The following is a 19881-nucleotide window of genomic DNA, read 5'->3' as shown; positions in this document are numbered from 1 at the left end:
TTGTTGGGGCTGCGCCAGAGGTAACGACCGCCGGCTAAAAACTTCTGCAGGTCACTCAGGAGGGTGACCTTGACAACATATATCAAGATCAAGGTCATCGGAGAGTGGTCCGTATTACTAAATAATTACCAAAAGCAATATGCCGTGAGGGGACTTAAAAAATTTTCGCTCGAGCGAGCGCTAGTAACATGCGCTGCCGCGACGCGGCTATATGCGCTAGTATCTTCTCGTAAGCAAAAATCTTTACGCACTTAATAGGATAAAAGGCGAACCTAATACTTGGCTCTAATATTTGTTGTGATATCTCCGAGATATCATGTACAGTGCAGAGATGGCAAAATGCAAAATATTAAAATAGTATCAAAGTATAATTTTGAATTTATTGCGAATTCTTATGAAAAAACTTTTTTTTATATTTCAAGAAAGACTCAGAATTGGTGACATAAAAATGAATTTTTTTTTAACTCTTAAGAATTATTTTAGAACAGAGAATAAATACGGAAAAAGAAATAATTTCATAAATCGAGAAAAAAGAATTCTTTTCTTTTTGCTATTTGGGTTGTATATAACATATCTGGTTTTAACTGAGGCATAGGGTAGACCGGGGCACGTTGTCACGCGGGGCACGTTGTCACTTTGGCTTTATTTAAAAAACTAATAACCGGAGGGCAGCACCCGTCATTCCCAAAACGTGTTAGTGTATGCCCATCTTTGGTGTGTTTACAGTATTGAGATTGCGTCAGCCGTGTTGACGTAAAATCAACTTAAAAGTTTTTTGCGACCGTAAGTAAAATTTTATTGTCTAATATTCAACGTACTGGACATCAAGCTTATGTTTTTTGAGAATAGACCTTTATATTATCTTAAAGTATGTACTTTTACCTACCGCGTGCAGTACCTAACCTTACGAATATCTCAAACGTGTCGGACATGAGGCTGTTTGCAGTAAAAAAATGCCCTCGGGGCACGTTGTCACGAATTTGATGGGAATCTATTGCGAATCTTCGGATGACGATAACGAATAAAAATATTTTATGTTTAATCACCGACATGATTATAAAAGAAAAAATGTTTATCAATAAGTTGCGCATTCGAGTGGAATTCTTGCCTATTTAGATTAAGACGAAAACTTCGTGCTTTTTGTACTTTTTTGAAATAAAATAAATGTTTCTGTGAAGGATTTTACTTTTTTACATTGCAGCGCACTATAATATATTGATATTTACGTTGTATACAGTTTGGATTACATTTTGCATGCAATTACATTTGATGTGACAACGTGCCCCGGTCACGGGGCACGTTGTCACAAGCGACCTGTTGTTATTTATTGTTATGTAACAACTGTAAAGTAACAATCACACAAAATTCGATACTGTCCAATTGAAGCTGAGGGTTTACTCGAAATTTTGGCATATCAAAATACTCTTAAATATTTAATGTAAAAAATACAAAAAATTTTGAAAAAAATGTGTGACAACGTGCCCCGGTCTACCTTAGATATCCGATATATATGCAAAATCAGATATCATATCTGAGATAAAATTATCATGGCTTTTTATAATCTTGGCGATGTCTGAGATATTCTCATGATATCTTGCGCAATCAGATATTCCGTCATTCGGATATCTTCTAGATGTCTTGGTGATACATTTTGCTGTGTGGGAATTGAAGCAAATGTACGGGAAGTTGCCAGCATTATAAGCAATCACAGGTTTGCGCGATTTTGCTCAAACACGCTTTGATATCTGGATAGTTTCCACTGCAAAAGAAACGCAAATTTTAATACAATAGATATTGTATAAGTATAAAGAAAAAAGCGAAGGCTCACCTCAGGATGGACAGTAGTCAAAGAGTTATAACATTACATAGAGTCGCACGTTTCGGAAGACAATTATAACGAGTATAATATGTGTCAGATACGTGTAACGGTTAGGGCCGGTATACAATCAGTCGTATGTCGGAGTCGGATGTCGGAACGTAGCCGATGGTCCAATGAGGAAAATTCGTTTCCGAAAAAGAAATTTTCTCATTGGACCATTGGCTATGTTCCGACTAGAGTCCCTATAAGAGTTTGGCCACTGAGGCTATTTTGTAACAAAATGGCGTCTCGGATCTTATACAGAGACTCTAGCATCTAGAGTCAAGGACACTCAGAGACTGTAATCGCCAGCCTTAACCTAAAGAAGAAGAAGGAGAAGAGGTGGCTGTAGTCCCATTCTAATTGGTTTCGCCATTTTGTTACAAAAGGTTGATTGAGCCAATACGCGTGAGTCTACTCAGTGGCCAGACTCTTATATAGGGACGTTCCGACATCCGACTACTTTTTTTCTTTGACTACTGCCGATTCTAAAGTGAGCCTCCGCTTTTTGCTTCCTCATAAAGAAAACTTTGTTTTCATAAATCTCGTATATGGACCTTTAATCGTATATAAAGCTAGGTTCAATCAACCAAATTTTAAAGAATTATATATGAAATAGGGGTAGAAAAAATCGAAGGAAAAATTGTTTTTTTAGTCTTCGATGCCAATGTGTTTAGAATGTTCTAAAACGTCGAAAAATCGCAATTTTAAAAAATGTCCGTGTGCGTGTGCGTGCGTGTGTGCGTGTTGCGTGTGTGCGTGTATGCGTGTGTGCGTGTATGCGTGTGTGCGTGTGTGCGTGTATGCGTGTGCGTGTGTGCGTGTGTGCGTGCGTGCGTGCGTGTGTGTGTGTGTGTGTGTGTGTGTGTGTGTGTGTGTGTGTGTGTGTGTGTGTGTGTGTGTGTGTGTTTGTGTGTGCAAATATTTATTCAGAACTTAAGAATTGATTAACCAAGTCTTAAAGAATTATATGTGAAATAGGGGCAGAAAAAACTGGAGAATATAATAGAATTAGAAAAATTGCTAATAATAAAGAGGTTATCGATTTCTATCTAAAAAAATCTACATGTGTTGCTAATAAATACTTTTATGTGTTTCATGTATTCTGTTAGATTTATAAGGTTTGGTAATTGGCGCCAGCAGCCATTTTTGTTCTTGATATATTCGATGTAAATCGATAAGGTCAACGATATGCGATTGTCGATCTCCGCGCGCGCTTTTTTCTCTCTGCCAAGTCACGGTCACGCCACGTTTTACGGCTGTGTTTTTCTTTATCCGAATAAATCTTTTGCATCCAAAGCCAAGAGTGCAATATTTATATCCTACCCAACAGGTTATGGGCCCAGGCAACGTGTGGCTAAAAGTATTTATCGGATAGGAGTGTTTTTTGAAGAAGGATCCTTGATTCGTAAAAACGATTCTCTTTTGAGGTTAGCCCGGCCGTGTGCAAAAGCGGGTATAGTCGAAGATGGATTTCGAAGTATCAAGGATCACAAAGTTGAAGAATGCAGAGAACTGGGCACAATGGAAATTCCAAGTGTCAGTCTTGTTAAGAGAGAGGGATGCCCTGAAAATAGTGAACGGTGATTTTGTTAAACCCACGCCAGTCGAAGAAGCTACAGCGGCACAGAGACAGCAGCTAACCGAGTAGTTGAAGGCCGACAGTATCGCTCAGAAAATAATTGCAACGAGTGTAGCAGACTCACAGCTCGTATATATCATGAATTGCAGTTGTTCCCAGGACATGTGAAACGCGCTATATAACCTTTACGAGCAGAAATCTGAGACGAGTATCCATATGCTTCAACAAATGTGGTACAAGGTTTCAAAGGATCCCAAGGACAGCATGGCATCTTACATCGCAAAGTTAAAAGATCTAGCGCATCGCCTACAGGCGTTAGGTGAGCCAATCGCAGATTCAATGATAATAACTAAGATCCTTATGACGCTAACCCCAGCTTACAATCATTTTGTCACTGCATGGGAGTCGACCCCTCAAAACCAGCGCACACTACCAAATCTGGTCGAGAGACTTCTCGCAGAGGAAACTAGATGTTCAGCTCAAGAAAAAGGTCTAAACGAGGCGTTCGCGGCCATGAAAATGTCCAAGAAGACGACCCAAGTAGCACAGCAAGTCACAATAAAGTCAAAATGATGTCAAAATGACCGCAAAATGACGATTTTTGATCATTTTACCATCATTTTACCATCATTTTGACGTCATTTTGATTTTATTGTGACTTGCTGTGCTACTTGGAGAGTCAAAAGTGGAAACAAGGCTCAAATTCTTCGAAGGAAACTGACATGAAGCATAAAGGTGATAAAAGCGACTCAGATATTTGTCATAAATGTAAGAAGCCTGGGCACTGGGCGCGCGGATGTCGAGCAAAAATTGAACAGAATCAGAGCAATGATATAAAACCAAAGGGTCAGGCTTTAGTCTCTCAGGCATCGCTGTGTCTAGATCAGTCTGAATGTAGTTCAGACACATGGTACTTGGATTCCGGAGCTACGGATCATATGTCAAACCGGAAAGAGTGGTTTATAAATCTCAAGTTTTTTGATAAACCTCACCCTGTCAACGTAGGAAAAAAGGGAGAGTCAACAGAAGCCCTTGGCATGGGAGACATAAATATTCTGGCTTACGATGGTGATCAATGGGCAGAAAAACATCTGTCTCAAGTTCTATTTGTACCTAACCTCAGATATAATTTGTTTTTGGCCGGATTAGCGTTAGATAAAGGGCTGCTTCAGATATCGACTGCAGAAGGATGCCATTTCGAGAAGGATGAGATTACAGTTGCAGTGGGAGTACGAAGACACAAGCTATATGAGATGCAGTTTAAGGTACTTCAACTAGAAGGAGGTGAAACAGAAGCAAACCTTGCCACCAGAAACAGTCTTCAGTCATGGCACGAGAAACTTGGACATCAGAACATCCATTACGTTAAGCAATATTTAATAACTCAAGGAGTTCAGGTAGATGAACAAGAAAATTTCTTTTGTGAAGGATGTGTTTTTGGTAAGTCACACAAACTACCTTTTCCAAAACGCAAAGAGGAGGATTATAAACCGCAAACCCCCGGTGAGCTCATACATTCAGATTTATGCGGTCCGTTTCAAGAAAATTCAATAAACGGATCACGCTATTTTTTGTTATTCAAGGATGGTTTTTCTCGCTATAGAGTTGTTTATTTCCTCAAATACAAGAGCGAGACTGCAGAACGCATCAAGGATTTTATCGCCATGACAAGCAACCATGCTGGTAGAACCATAAAAACCCTGCGTACGGACAATGGTTTGGAGTTTATAAATTTGGAGATCAAGGAAATACTAAAACAGCATGGGATACAACATCAGAGGACCGTAGTTTTCACTCCTGAACAGAACGGCTCTGCCGAGAGGGAAAACCGCACGATCGTTGAGGCCATGAGATCTATGTTACATTCAAAGAACCTACCGCTGAACCTGTGGGCTGAAGGTGTCAATACAGCGGTTTATATACTCAATCGCACAGGAACAAGCCTCCCAACGTCTGAAGACTCCTTACGAATTGTGGTATGGACACAAGGCTAAGCTGGAAAAACTAGTTACCTTTGGAACGACAGCCTATGCGCATATTCCCAAGGAGAAACGAAAAAAGCTTGACAGCAAGGCTGAAAAAGGCTATTTTGTGGGATACGATGAGAACGTCAAAAGATTCAGAATTTGGTTTCTTGAAACTGACAGAGTGGACATAAGGAGAGACGTGATCTTCCGGGAGGACAATCACTACACGGAAGTTCCAGCTCAAGCTAATCAGGATGATCAATTGCATATCTTTGAACTTCAAGAGGGATGCGAAATCAAACCTCAAAATCATCAATCCCAGGAACCTCAACTACAAATTTAAGAAGAATCGGAAGAATCGACTGACGGAGAAGAAATCGAGGTTGAAGAATCAACGGTAAGGCCTCAAGAAAGAAGAGTTCTACGGGATAGAAGTAAGATTAAAAGACCAAAAAGATACGAAGGAGGAATCGACCCCGATGTTGTCCTTTTAACAGAAGTAGAAGAACCTTTGAACTATCATGAAGCAATCACTGGCTCGCACGCAATTGAGTGGAAGCGAGCGATGGACGAGGAAATCAAGTCGCTGAAAAAAAAACAATACATGGAAAATTGTGGATCAACAGGACGGAAGAAAGCCAATAGAAAACCGCTGGGTATTCAAATTGAAAAGAAAAACTGATGGAAGCATTGACAGATTTAAAGCCAGACTAGTTGCAAAAGGCTATTCTCAGGTGCACGGAGTCGATTATCACGAAACATTCAGTCCAGTTATGAAATTCGTTTCTATTCGCATAATATTGGCACTAGCAGCATCAAGGAACATGGTTTTGCAACAATTTGAAATAAAAACAGCCTTTCTCAACGGAAAACTGCCGGAAACCATTTATATGAAGCAGCCAGAGGGTTATAATGACGGAACGAACCATGTTTGCTTACTGGAAAGGAGCCTATACGGCTTGAAGCAGTCCTCCAGATGCTGGCATGAGCACTTCACCGACTTCCTTAAGGAGTTTAACCTGGAACCTACTAAGTCGGACCCGTGTGTCTTTACGAATGGTCAGGAGGAAGACACACTAATATTAGGGGTCTACATAGACGATGGAGTGATGGCAGCGTCAAACCAAGCCACTGCGGATATGTTGCTATCTCATCTTAAAAAGAAGTTTGAAATATCAACTGGAAATTTAAGTTTGTTTTTAGGTTTTCAGATAGACCGAGATATTGATGGCTCTATTTTTCTGCATCAATCCGGATACACCAAGAGGGTCCTAGAACGGTTCAATGTAGCTGATGCAAATCCTGCAACTGTTCCCATGGACAAGCATCAGGAATTATGTATACTGGCACATAACAAGCAGGAGTCCGAGAGAGTACGAGCATCATACAGAGAAGCCGTCGGATCTTTGATGTATCTAGCGATATGCACAAGACCGGATATAGCTTTCGCATTAAGGTTGTATGACCCGTAAGATCTCTGCCAAAAGTTTAAGAAACGTAACATAAAGCTAATTAGCATATTTAAGAAGATATTCTTTACTGGAAAGTAATATTTATATTAATATTTTAATAAAATAACGGTTGCCTGTGTTTTTAAGAGCTATAGAGACATTTTTATGCATATTTTCTCGTATGTAAACTTTCACCTTTAATGATTTTTAGAAAGACTGTACCTGATTTGCAACTGACACAAACAAAAATCTGAAAGTGTGAAAATTTTTAAAAAGTAACAAAACATAGTAATTACTGTTTAAAAATACTAATGAAATTATATTACGTTATTTATTTACGTCATTTATTAATAAATTAAATACAATAGCTCTCATAAAAAAGTATTTTGATCGCGACAACGTCGCATTTTCTGTAAGTTGGTAGCATTGATCTCACTCGACATCAGCTGCGTGAACGCGAAGTGTGCTCCGAGCACGTGTAATATACAGACGCATCGTTTGAGGTTAATTTTCGCTTGCGCTACAAAAGTGCCAAAAGTAAAACGTTACATGTGCCATGGAATTGTTACAATCATCTGGTATGGTTTCGACTCGTGTCTTCAAATTACATTTCCCAGTATTATCTGTGCTAACCATTGATTGTACACTTTTTCAGTGACAACTTTTCCTTTCCACATGTAACGTTTTACTTTCGGCATTTTCGTAGCGCAAGCGAAAACCAACCTTAAACGATGCGTCTGTATATTACACGTGCTCGGAGCACATTTTCGATACACAGGAGGCTCTATTGGAAAAAGTAACGGACCTCTGTAGTATTTGTTATCCTTTACGGAAAGTGACGGAGAGAGAGGTTCTAATGTGACGTCATAGTGCGCTGTTGCCGGATCTCTGTACTTACGAGTTCAGCGAGACCAAGCGAGACTGTTCTCTGTGTTTGCTTTTTATTCAATATTTCAGAAAATATCCTTGAAGTCATAATTTTTTTGGTTCTAATTTGTTTGAAAGATGTTTATTAATATTTCTGCAAAGTTTTAAAAGGATGCCATATTTTTTTCGATATTAATTTCTCAAATAAAGTTGAAAAAATAGTGAAACTTGATGAATTCCCGTAAGAGCCCATGTTAAATTCAAATTGTTATAACTTTTGAACGGGCCTCGCAAACTTGTTCAAACTTGGCACAATGCTTTATTATTATAATGCTCATCACCTGACAAAGTTTGAAGAATTTGGCATTTTTTCTTCTAAGGGGTCATACAACCTTAAGTACCGTGAGTCAATATTTAGAGTCACCCGATAAAATACATTGGAATGCTGTCAAAAGAATTTTAAAGTATTTGAAAGGCACTATAGCTCATGGTTTATATTTTAAAGCGAATGCGAATCTCGAGTTGTTAGCATTTAGTGATGCGGACTACGCAGGGGATATTGAAACTCGTAGGTCAACGTCCGGTTACATATTTAAGTTAGGTGACTGTACCATTTCGTGGTGCTCACAAAAACAAAGGGTAGTTGCGTTATCTACCACGGAATCAGAATTTATAGCTGCAGCACAAACAATTAAAGAATTAATATGGTTAAATCGTTTAATATGTGAGATTACTAGAAAAGAGATAGTGAAACCTAAATTACTCCTAGATAATCAGGGCGCTATTTGTTGTAACAATAAGTTCAGCACGCCAATACAGTGGTATTATTACTGAATTTATTAGATAAATCGTACAGTTACAGAAATGAAAGAAAACGCGTGACTACACACGTCCGTTCACGGTAGATACCACGGACAAAGTGACAAAAACAACCGTCCGACTCGAGAGTCAACACACAGAACCGAGAGATCTCGGGCGTCGATATAGCAGGGCGCCCCCTGTTTACAGATCGATAAAACATTTTCGCTCAGTGAAACTTTCGGTTAGCCTATTCGTACTGCAACGGCCTAAATACTCTATTTCCAACACTATTAAACTCTTAAAGAACCCAGAGTTCCACAAACGCACGAAACATATAGATGTTAAGTACCATTTCGCACGTGAAAAATTTCAAAAAGGATTATTTGATTTAGAATACGTTTCTACCAAAGAGCAGCAAGCAGATATATTAACAAAACCGCTGTTAAGAGAACAATTCTGTTACATTCGCGAATTATTAAACGTTAAGCCTAAGATATAGATTAAGTTAGGATAATATATATAAGTATATAGAGACTGTATCCAAAGAATAAGTGGGAGAGTCCAAGAAAAGTGGGAGTGTTGCTAATAAATACTTTTATGTGTTTCATGTATTCTGTTAGATTTATAAGGTTTTGTAATTGGCGCCAGCGGCCATTTTTGTTCTTGATATATTTGATGTAAATCGATAAGGTCGACGATATGCGATTGTCGATCTCCGCGCGCGCCTTTCTCTCTCTGCCAAGTCACGCCACGTTTTACGGCTGTGTTTTTCTTTATCCGAATAAATCTTTTGCATCCAAAGCCAAGAGTGCAATATTTATATCCTACCCAACAACATGATTACTCTAATTTCCGTAAATTTTGAAATATCGAGCTTAATTTTCTTTTTATGGATAGAGTATCATTAAAGGTAGTTTGGTGTTGAATTTGGCAAGGATCGGTGAAGAGGTTACCGATTTTTGCCTAAAAAGTGTATAAGTTATAATACATGTGATCTTATATAGAGTATCATTAAGGAGGGTCCACATTATCGAGCAAAACCGCGAGCCGAACTTCGCCGCGAACCGATCATGCGTCCACATTATCGAGCCGAACTTTGTCGGCTCGACAATGTCGGTTCGCGGCAAAGTTCGGCTCGCGGTTCTGCTCGATAATGTGGACCCTCCTTTAAAGGAAGGTTGTTTTGAATTTGGCGAGAATCGGTAAAAGGGTTACCGATTTCTGCCTAAAAAATGTATAGGGTAGACCGAGGCGAATCGGATAACAGGACGAATCGGATCAATATATAAGTTTCAAGACAGTTTTCGTTAGTGTTTTGTTTTAAACGAGCTGTTTTATTGTGCTAATTAGTAATTAATAATTAGCACGATAAAATAGCTTTTTTGAAACAAAACACTAACGAAAACTATCTTAAAACTTATATTGATCCGATTCGCCTCGGTCTACCCTAAAGTTATTTGATAGATAGAATATCATTAAAGGAAGATTATTATTGAATTTGGCGAGGATCGGTGAAGGAATTATCGATTTCTGCTTTAAAAGTGTATCAAGAGACACAGTAGTGTTTCGCGCCAAGTACATGCGAAGCGAGACCGCACCGTGACTCTTTTACGCGAACGCACGAGTTGTGAGTACCCGAGATTTTGAGATCTCAATAACGAGTGAACGGATCAAGTTCTAAGATAAGCTTGATCGATAGCTTGAGTTTGAATTATATAATAAGAGTGTTTTTATTTTTCCGCTACGTGCCCTGCGAGCGGAGATATTACGATGCAAAGTCCGAAATGTTAAATTTTACAATTAAGAAACGTCGTCGTCGTCGTCGTCGTCGTCGTCGCTGTACGTACGATTGCTTTTGCCTCGATAGATAGCGTTTGAGAACATCTCGAGCGTCCCCCCGGGTCCCCTCCATGACAATGCTACACTGAAAAGAGACAACATATATACGCGTACGTGTACGCTCGTCGCTCCAGTGCGTTTGCGCGGACAGCGCGCTGTCAGTCATCAGTTATAACCTAGAAATACATATCACGTTCGCGCGGTTCCGCTCGGACAGTCGTACGAGCAGGACGTGTTTTACTTACGCTCCCTCCCTATAGCTAGATAGATAGTAGTGTGCGTAGTCCAGTCTTTCGCGTGGATTTTTCCTATGCTCCCTGTCCCTTCGGGTGGACTATATTCTAGTTTTTAGTGCTCCCCTTTCGGAGGGGGAGCGTTTCACGTAATTAGTTACGATGGATAATTCGGACTCGGATAATTCGCAGTCACATAGTGCCGACAATCGAGCGCAGGATAAAGACACGCAGAGTAGTAAAAGACAAAGAACGAGTGTATCCGAGGAGGAATTTGATGAATTCACGAAGGATGTTACGAACGAACATCTAGATTCCAACCGCGCTGGAAATATTAATCGACGCATCAATTCTTCGAAACTGCAGAGAGAGAAGGAGTTCTCTAAGAGACGACACGTATCTTTTTCCCAAAAGGACGAGATGGACGTGGAGATTGATAATGATAAGGATTCGGACATGGCGGGCCGCGACCTTTTGATAAAAAAAAATCATGCGTGTGGTCGCCACGCGCGTTAGAAGTGAAACTTCTGAAGGCAAGGCTTTGCCATAACTTTTCTGAAATTAATACAAAAACAATGCAACGGAATTAGTCACTCCAAGTCGCCCGCAACTCGAAAATATAGTGTTATACGCAGTTCTCACTATATCCGTCTTGCCAGTGCCGTACGCCTCATCGAATTTTCGTGACGCGTTTTCGAGTCGCAAAATCGAATTTACTTACCGATCCAAAAGGAGTTTCACTTTGTACGCCTGTTGGTCGAATTTTCGTGACACTATTTCGTGACGTTTTTTCGTGTCGCACAATCGAACTTTACTACCGTACCAATTAAAGAAGTTTCGTACGCCAATTGGTCGAAAATTTTTGTTACACTTTTCGTGTCGCATAATCGAACTTTACTACCGTGCCAGAAGTAGAACCGTCTCGCCAACGTCGTACGCCTATTGATCAAATTTTCGTTACACTTTTCGTGTCGCACAATCGAACTTACTACCGTACCAAAGAAGTTTTATTTCGTACGCCTATCGGTCGAATTTTCGTTACACTTCCCGTGTCGCACAATCGAACTTACTACCGTACCAAAGAAGTTTAATTTCGTACGCCTATTGGTCGAATTTTCGTTACACTTTTTGTGTCGCATAATCGAACTTACTACCGTGCCAGAAGAAGAACCGTCTCGCCAACGCCGTACGCCTATTGGTCGAATTTTCGTTACATTTTCCGTGTTGCACAATCGAACTTACTACCGTACCAAAGAAGTTTCATTTCGTACGCCTATTGGTCGAATTTTCGTTACACCTTCCGTGTCGCACAATCGAACTTACTACCGTACCAAAGAAGTTTCATTTCGTACGCCTATTGGTCGAATTTTCGTTACATTTCCCGTGTCGCACAATCGAACTTACTACCGTACCAAAGAAGTTTCATTTTGTACGCCTATTGGTCGAATTTTCGTTACACTTTCCGTGTCGCATAATCGAACTTACTACCGTGCCAGAAGAAGAACCGTCTCGCCAACGCCGTACGCTTATTGGTCAAATTTTCGTTACACTTTTTGTGTCACACAATCGAACTTACTACCGTACCAAAGAAGTTTCACTTCCGTTACACTTTTTCGTGTCGCGAATCGAATTCACTACCGTGCCTAAAAAAGTTTCACTTCAAAAAAGCGACTCCGTCTATTAGTACAGATATTAATAGTAAAAGACACAGGCTGATCACATGCCCGGTAGGAGTGATCACGTGAACACGAACGACGAGCCACGCGATGCTGGTGAGGGACTGACGATTGACAAGAAATCATATAATGTTTACGACTTTGCTCTTCAGAAATGTCCTTCGAACAGTAACACGGAACCACAACGGTATACTAGGTTCGACAACGAATACTCAGGTAATGCTAAAGTTACTATCCGACTTCTGCCAGAGCATTCCACCACCAGAAAAGGCAGAAATAAAATTAAAATGTGGATGATTCTTACTGAGCTACAAATTTTTCCGTCCTCATTGGAGATGTTAAATCACTTCTCTGCCGAAGCCGAGTTCAAGAAGGCAACAGATGCTAATCGGGCGCTTGATATCATAGATAGGATGCATGTTACCAAGATCAAAGCTTACGTTGAGCAACGCTCGTTTATATGTAAAGGAATTATTTCAGATTGGCCGACCGGGATTCCTGAGCTGTGGGAGGAGGTACAGGATAAGTCTAACATCCTGAAATTAGAAAGGATGTATCAACGAAAATGGGATCCGGCTGAATTAAAACCGTCGCTGGTAGCCACCGACAACATCATAATTACTTTCAAGTCCAACAAGATCCGCAACTTGAAAGTATTTCGAAGAGGCGTCGGACTAAGAGTAAGACCCTTTATTCCTCAAACCCGGCAGTGTTTCAATTGCTTCAAATTTGGGCACACGAAAATGGCATGTAAAAGCGAAACACGCTGCATAATATGTGGCGACAAAGAACATGGCCATTGCAAAAAACAGACATGTTGCCATAACTGTGGTGGGCAACACAAGTCCACATTCCGTAACTGCCCCGAGTACGTAAGAAATAAAAATATAAATGTAATTATGGCTTACAATAACATATCCTTTCTCAGAGCTCGGCGTATTATTGACGGGGAGGTCTCGGCGCTTACTAAGCCAATGGTTAGCAGTGTGAATCCGTCGGACTGGCCTGCTTTACCGACACACAGCCCAGGGGCCGTATTCTGTTCCGCTAAAATCCGCTTACCGACAATTGTCGGTGTCGTTGCGCAGCTTTTACACGATATGAAAAACCTGCGCAGGCCCGTATTCCGTTCCTGCCTACCGACAACTGTCGGTTCGATAAGTGTCGTTGCGCAGGTTTTTCATATCGTGTAAAAGCTGCGCAACGACACCGACAATTGTCGATAAGCGGATTTTAGCGGAACAGAATACGGCGTAGGTCAATACCTCCCGAGGTAATGAGCAATCGAGAGAAGCCGATACGTAATGTCCGACCGGTGCATAACCGGTACGTTGCACCACGATCAAGAGAGAAAGAACGTTCTCGGCCCGGCGATATTGGGAATTATTACGGACAATTTAATACTCGAGAGGAGGATATCACCTCTGATAGGAGAGGCCTCGCCCTGTCCTCGGCTCGTAATGGAGCCTCTTGGGCACAAGTTTTGCAGCAAAGTACGGAGAGGGCCGACGATAGCTCGGCACAAGATTCGATAGGCGAAATGATGGGTGGCATCATGATATTATTACGGAGATTCCCATTGGCAAGGGAATACTTGATCGATGCTTTGAGAAATGACGGGTGGACCGACTGCCCGCCACGCAGGAATGCGCCCGAAAGAACTGAGAGGGACAGAAGAGCAATAGCAGGTAACAAGAATGAAGAGCATATCAATGTTGGCTTGAGGGGACCGATATCCCCTCGTATAGTATAATTCCAGCTCCTTTTGTGGAACTGTCGGGGTTATGGCAGCTGCAGGGAAGAGCTGTCTAAACACGTCATGGAACACGACATAGTCGTCCTGACGGAGACCAGATGTAAAGGTCCTAGTCGTGTTTCCTTCTCTAATTTTACAACTGCTTGCAGCAGCAATAGATTGGGCAGTGGAGGCGTATCTGTGTCACTGCGAAGTCGGATACGTTTCGATGTGGTGCCGATCCCTGGTGTCCTCCCTGTTGGATACGATGTTGTATGCGTTAAAACTACCAATCTCACTCGGAATTTCAACATTGTTGCCATTTACAGGCACCCCAACGAACCATTGACCAGGCGAGATCTAAGACCCGTCTTTGACGCTATCGGGGGGAATAACTTAGATACGATCCTTCTTGGGGATTTTAATGCCCGCAACATGGCATGGAACTGCCCGATCACGGATGGTAAAGGGGACATACTGCAGGGAATCATGGACAACGAGGGATTTGTTTGTATCAATGTCGACACGACTTCTAGGAGCGGAATCAGGGGACAACAAGACTCCAATCTTGATTTACTGTTTTGCTCGCCCTCTGTGTCGGGGGAGATAACTTATTGTCAACTTGCGGACTCGTGGGGCAGTGACCATCACCCCATTTCCTTCTCACTTGATAATTCTCCTTTAATTTACGGGAAAACTACGAACTGGCTATCCACCAAAAAGACCGACTGGAGTCGATTTACGAAGCTTGTGGAGTCTGAGATTGATGCATTTCTCTCCTCGGGTCGAGTGTCCTTGGAGGAGGATCTTGAGCTGTACTACTCTGCATTTATTGATGTCATCAGGGGGGCGGTTGCGAGGGCGTCGGGTAGGCGTACTGGGACTCTACCGACACACATCGATCCAGGAAAGAGAAAACGGTCTCACAAATGGTGGGACGCAGTATGCGATGAGGTCATCCAGAATAGAAGGAGGTCTCTGTCAGCGTTTAAGAATTCCAAGAGCCTACATGATTGGTTGACATATAAAAGGGATGTTGCTATAGCACGGCGAACTATTAAACTCAAGAAAAAAGCTAGCTTTGATAAATTTTGTAGTGAGATAAACAGATTTACAAGTCTCTCTTATGTCTGGAAAACCATGAGCATTATCAAGAATGCGAGAAAAAACATGGACTGGAATGCTTGGCCGACTAAAAACAGGGAGGAAGTTGTCAGGTCAACAATAGATAGCCTCGCCCCTCCCTCGACAGGGGTTGAGCCTGTCACGGACTTTGGTGATTGTCGAGACGACGAGGAGTTGGATGCCCTATTCACCCGTACAGAGTTTGACCGAGCAATGGAGATGATTAGGAGGGATTCATCCCCTGGTATGGACGGCATCAAGTACAAAACTATCAGGGCCCTCCCGGAGAACGCTAGGAAATGCTTATTAGACATTTTTAATAGAGTGTGGATCACGGGCTCCTTACCCAGTGAGTGGCATAACTATCAAGTGATTTTTATAGACAAGACGGGACGATAAAAGGTGCGGCCTATTTCACTGTCCTCCTGTGTCGGAAAGTTCATGGAAACGATGATAAATGAGAGGTTGATCTAATGGGCGGAGAAGGAGGAAAGATTTAGTCCATCACAGAGTGGTTTTCGCAGAGGCAAATCGTGCGCGGATAATCTTACAAGAATCGTTGCTGACATCAGAACGGCTATGTGCGTGGGCGAGTACACCCTTGCTGCCTTCTTGGATGTCTCGTCTGCGTATGACTGTGTCGACTATCGGATCATGCTGGCGAAGCTGATAGCGCTGAACTGCCCCCCCGCCATAGCCAGATTCATCAGCAACTGGCTATATTGGAGAAGTGTGCGATTTATCGTAAACGCCCGGGATTTCGTGGATCGCCTCGTCTACAGGGGGCTCCCGCAGGGCGCTGTGCTGAGCCCGATATTGTATTCGCTATACACGCAGGATCTGTGCGCGGGCCTTCCGGAGGGCGTTGAGGCGGTGGAATTTGCGGACGATGTGGGACTTTATGTCCGCGGGCCGGACCGGGAGAGAAATCGCCTCATATTGCAGCGTGCGGTGAACATTATAGCTGAGCGTCTGTGCGGAGGACTGGATCTTGAACCCAGGAAGACCGTCCTTGTGGAGTTCTCCAGGAGTGGATTTGTCGACAGAGGGATGAGCATCCGCATTGGTGAGTGTGAGGTTCCCAATTGCGGAGCTGCCAAATTTTTGGGAGTATGACTGGATAATAAACTGAGCTTCGATAAACAAATACAGGAGTTGAGAGGCAAGGTAAGCCGCGCCAATTCGATTATCAAGTGCCTCTGTGGAGTGTCCAGGGGTATGGAAGTGAACACGTCTTTGATGCTGTATAAGAGTCTCGTTAGATCTATCATTGACTATGGAAGTTTTGTATTTTTCCCCAGGAATCCCTCGTTACAATTAAAACTGGAAAGAGCCCAGTACATGGGTATCCGCACGGCCCTGTGATACAGGAACTCTACACCTAATAATGTGATCGTGGCTGAGGCGAAGGTTGTGCATTTGAGGGATCGAGCAATGATGTTGGGCGTCAATTTTGTGAATAAGGCGATCGCTCATAATCGTAATGGATTATGTGATAAACTGCGAGCTCTACTAGACGGCGAGAATTACATCCGATTTAGACAGCCCACCTATAAGCCCTCTCTTCTTGCGGAGATCTGGAGAAGGGCTGCTCGATATCAGCATCTCATTGGTCCGGTAGATAAATATAAGATTTTCCAGGAAACATATAGTGCCCACACCTTCAAACCAACGGTTGACCTATACATTGGTGCTGTAAAAAAGTGCAAAAGATTTTCAGATCGCTCCCTCATACGTAAGATCACTGAGGGACATCAGCTGGGTACGGAGCTTGTTATTATTTTTACGGATAGATCATTTAATGAATCCTCAAAGTCCACAGGCGCGAGCATCGTTATATGTGACTCAGATGAGGCTTACAAAATAAGCCTCCCTAATCTATGTTCTTCCTATACTGCCGAGGCATTCGCCGTTTGTACTGCTCTTCGACTTGTGTGGCAACGATGTGACGAGATGAGTAACGAGATAATTATCCTATCAGATTGTCAAACGGTCCTTAAAGCAATTAAAAATAACCATTTGCATGTACACAAAAACAAGTATGTTACGGAGGCCAGAATTCTTATTTATAAATTGGAAAGATACCACGGAAAAAAAATTGTACTAGTATGGATCCCGGCTCACGTGGGAATTCTGGGAAACGAGATCGCTGATGGATTGGCTAAGGAGGCGGCAGAGGAGGAGGCCGATCCCACCATTTGTCCCGGTGGGGGATCTCATGGCGCAAGCCAGGAGGGAGGCATGGGAATCGACTCAGACGTCGATTTCGCGCGAGGCGCAACACAAGGGCATTTTCTACTTCGAACTATTCTATGACCGAGAAGCTACGAAGCCATGGTTCCGCAAAGTTATCGCTGAGAGATATTTTATTACTTTTATCAACAGACTCAGAGCCAATTATTATAACCTGGGAGCTTCCCTTAAGAGAAAAGGTTATGTTGACAGTGAGAGATGCGAGTGTGGCTGTGAATGTGAAGATATCCATCATTTAATATTGAGATGCTGTAAATACGACGAGCGAAAAGCTACTTTGGACCTTGAACTGAGAGAGGCCGGTTTTACCGAAGAAATCGACATTTACCGTCTCATACAAACAAAAAACTGGGACATTTTGTATAGGATTTTTAAATTCGTCAGATCTACGGGCAAAGTTATATAACACTAGATACAAATAATCTTTTCAGTAGTACATAGTTTTTAATTATTCAGTCTTATGGATTAAGTGATTTAGTGTTAGAGCCACAAAATCTTTTAGGTTTAGATTATATGTGCCAATTTCCATGAGTGAATAAGGCACCTAACCGTCCTCACCCGAGGACATCATAGAAAAAAACCCCTCACGTTCGCGCGTAACACCGTCGTCTCTCATCGTTAAATACTACGATCGTTTAATTCCGAATTTTGGTCGAGTCACGCAAGGATCGAAGTGCCAAGAAATTAGGATGTGAGTGTTACAAGAGGCGAAATATCAGCGGGTCGGAGACATGTAGTGACAGTCGTGATCGTTACTATGTTTACGCGAGCGTTACTTTTATAGTAACTTACGATAATTCACTCGTTTACGCAGAATAAATTATCATAAGTTACTACAGAACTCCCATTCCTATTCCAACCCAAGTGGTAATAGCTTCTTCATTCTCCTTAACAAAATTATAATATTACAAAGAATCATTTCATCATTCTTCTGTATTTTCTACTACTATTTTATATATAATTCTTTAAGATTTGGTTGATTAGACCCAGCTTTATACGCGATTAAAGGTCCATATGCGAAGTCCATATATGGACCATGTAGCCTGCAATGAACTCCCAAAGTCAACATCGATTTGACATTGTGTCGATTGTAAAACTTTACTTATGCTACTAATATAACCCTCTATCAATTCATAAAAAAATAATTTAAAATTTAAAAAAGTGTGCAAATTAGAAACTTGCACATTGCTTCCTCATCATACAGATCGCTACCATTGCTCTTATTTTATTTCGCTCATAAAGCTTCCCGTATGAGGAAACCAAACTAATAAATATTCATAATTATGCATCAAATAAAATACAAGCTTCCTCATAAGAGAAGCTTTGTGAGCAAAATAATAAAGATCTGTATGATGAGAAAGCAATGTGCTAGTTTTTTATTTATATTTATACAATAGCTTATGTACTAAATTTTGCGTTTCTTTCGCAGTGGAAACTATGTCCACTTTGTCCGTGCTTTCCATCTCGCATAATACGACATCCCTTCAAGAAAGGAGCCTCCTACCTCAAGTCGAGCGGAAATAAAACGTATTACCATCGTCTCCAATAAACGCTGAAGATGCAGTCTCTAAGAAAGAGCCGAAATGTTCGTTACTTTTGAAACTACATATTAATTTCTTTATTTGCGCACCACGTACCGCGTTTTAACTTGCATTCGCCGTTAGTTAATTATTTGTTGACATTTTACTACATATTTGAACAATATATCCCAAACAGCAAAATATATCTGAGATATAGCCAGATCTTTATGCCTACAATTTCAAGTCAAATCTGAGATATCTTATTTTCAAATATTCACAGAATATCTGCAAGACATCATTACTCAATATCACATTATATATTTGAAAAAGACATCTCTGCAACATTTGCATTCGAATATATGGCCGATTCACAATTACCTCTTATATTTTATAAAGATCAACTCAAGTTTATTCGTAGCCAATAAAACAATCCGAGAGGACTTGGACGCCGTACGGATGCGTCCCAACGAAAGCCACACGCCGCGAGGGAACTTAGAAAATTATCACCGGGCGGCGCCGGAGGTAACGACCGCGGCGCGAAAGCAACTCGCCGCGAGGGGACTTAAAAAACTTTTGCTGGAGCTGCGCCGGAGGTAACGACCGCGACGCGAAAGCAACATCCCGCGAGGAGACTTAAAAAATTTTCGCTCAGGCGAGCGCTAGTAACATGCGCTGCCGCGACGCGGCTACATGTGCCAGTATCTTCTCGTAAGCAGAAATCTCTACGCACTAGCATAAAAGGCGATCTTGTAAGATACTTAGCTCTAATATTTTTCGTAATACCTCCGATATATCATACAGTGCAGAGATGGCAAAATGCAAAATATTGGAATAGTATCGAAGCATAATTTTGAATTTATTGCGAATTCTCATGAAAAGAACTTTTTTTATATTTGAAGAAAGACTCAGAACTGGTGACATAAAAATGAATTTCTTTTGAACTCTTAAGAATCATTTTAAAACAGAGAAATAAA

At 41.5% G+C, this 19881-nt stretch overlaps 1 protein-coding gene across 1 annotated transcript in view; it reads right to left on the bottom strand.

The window, feature by feature from the left end:
- The window catches only part of LOC112453733 (phosphoribosylformylglycinamidine synthase-like), a 75635-nt gene that overhangs the window by 52139 nt on the left and 3615 nt on the right, over window positions 1-19881 (bottom strand). The window lies entirely within an intron of this gene.

Source organism: Temnothorax curvispinosus, unplaced genomic scaffold (genome assembly GCF_003070985.1).
Source record: "Temnothorax curvispinosus isolate PA1 unplaced genomic scaffold, ASM307098v1 QBEX01004656.1, whole genome shotgun sequence".
In the NCBI taxonomy this organism is placed as follows: Eukaryota; Metazoa; Arthropoda; class Insecta; order Hymenoptera; family Formicidae; genus Temnothorax; species Temnothorax curvispinosus.
The sequence above is the reverse complement of the archived record's forward strand: the minus strand, read 5'-3'. Positions and strand labels throughout refer to the sequence as shown.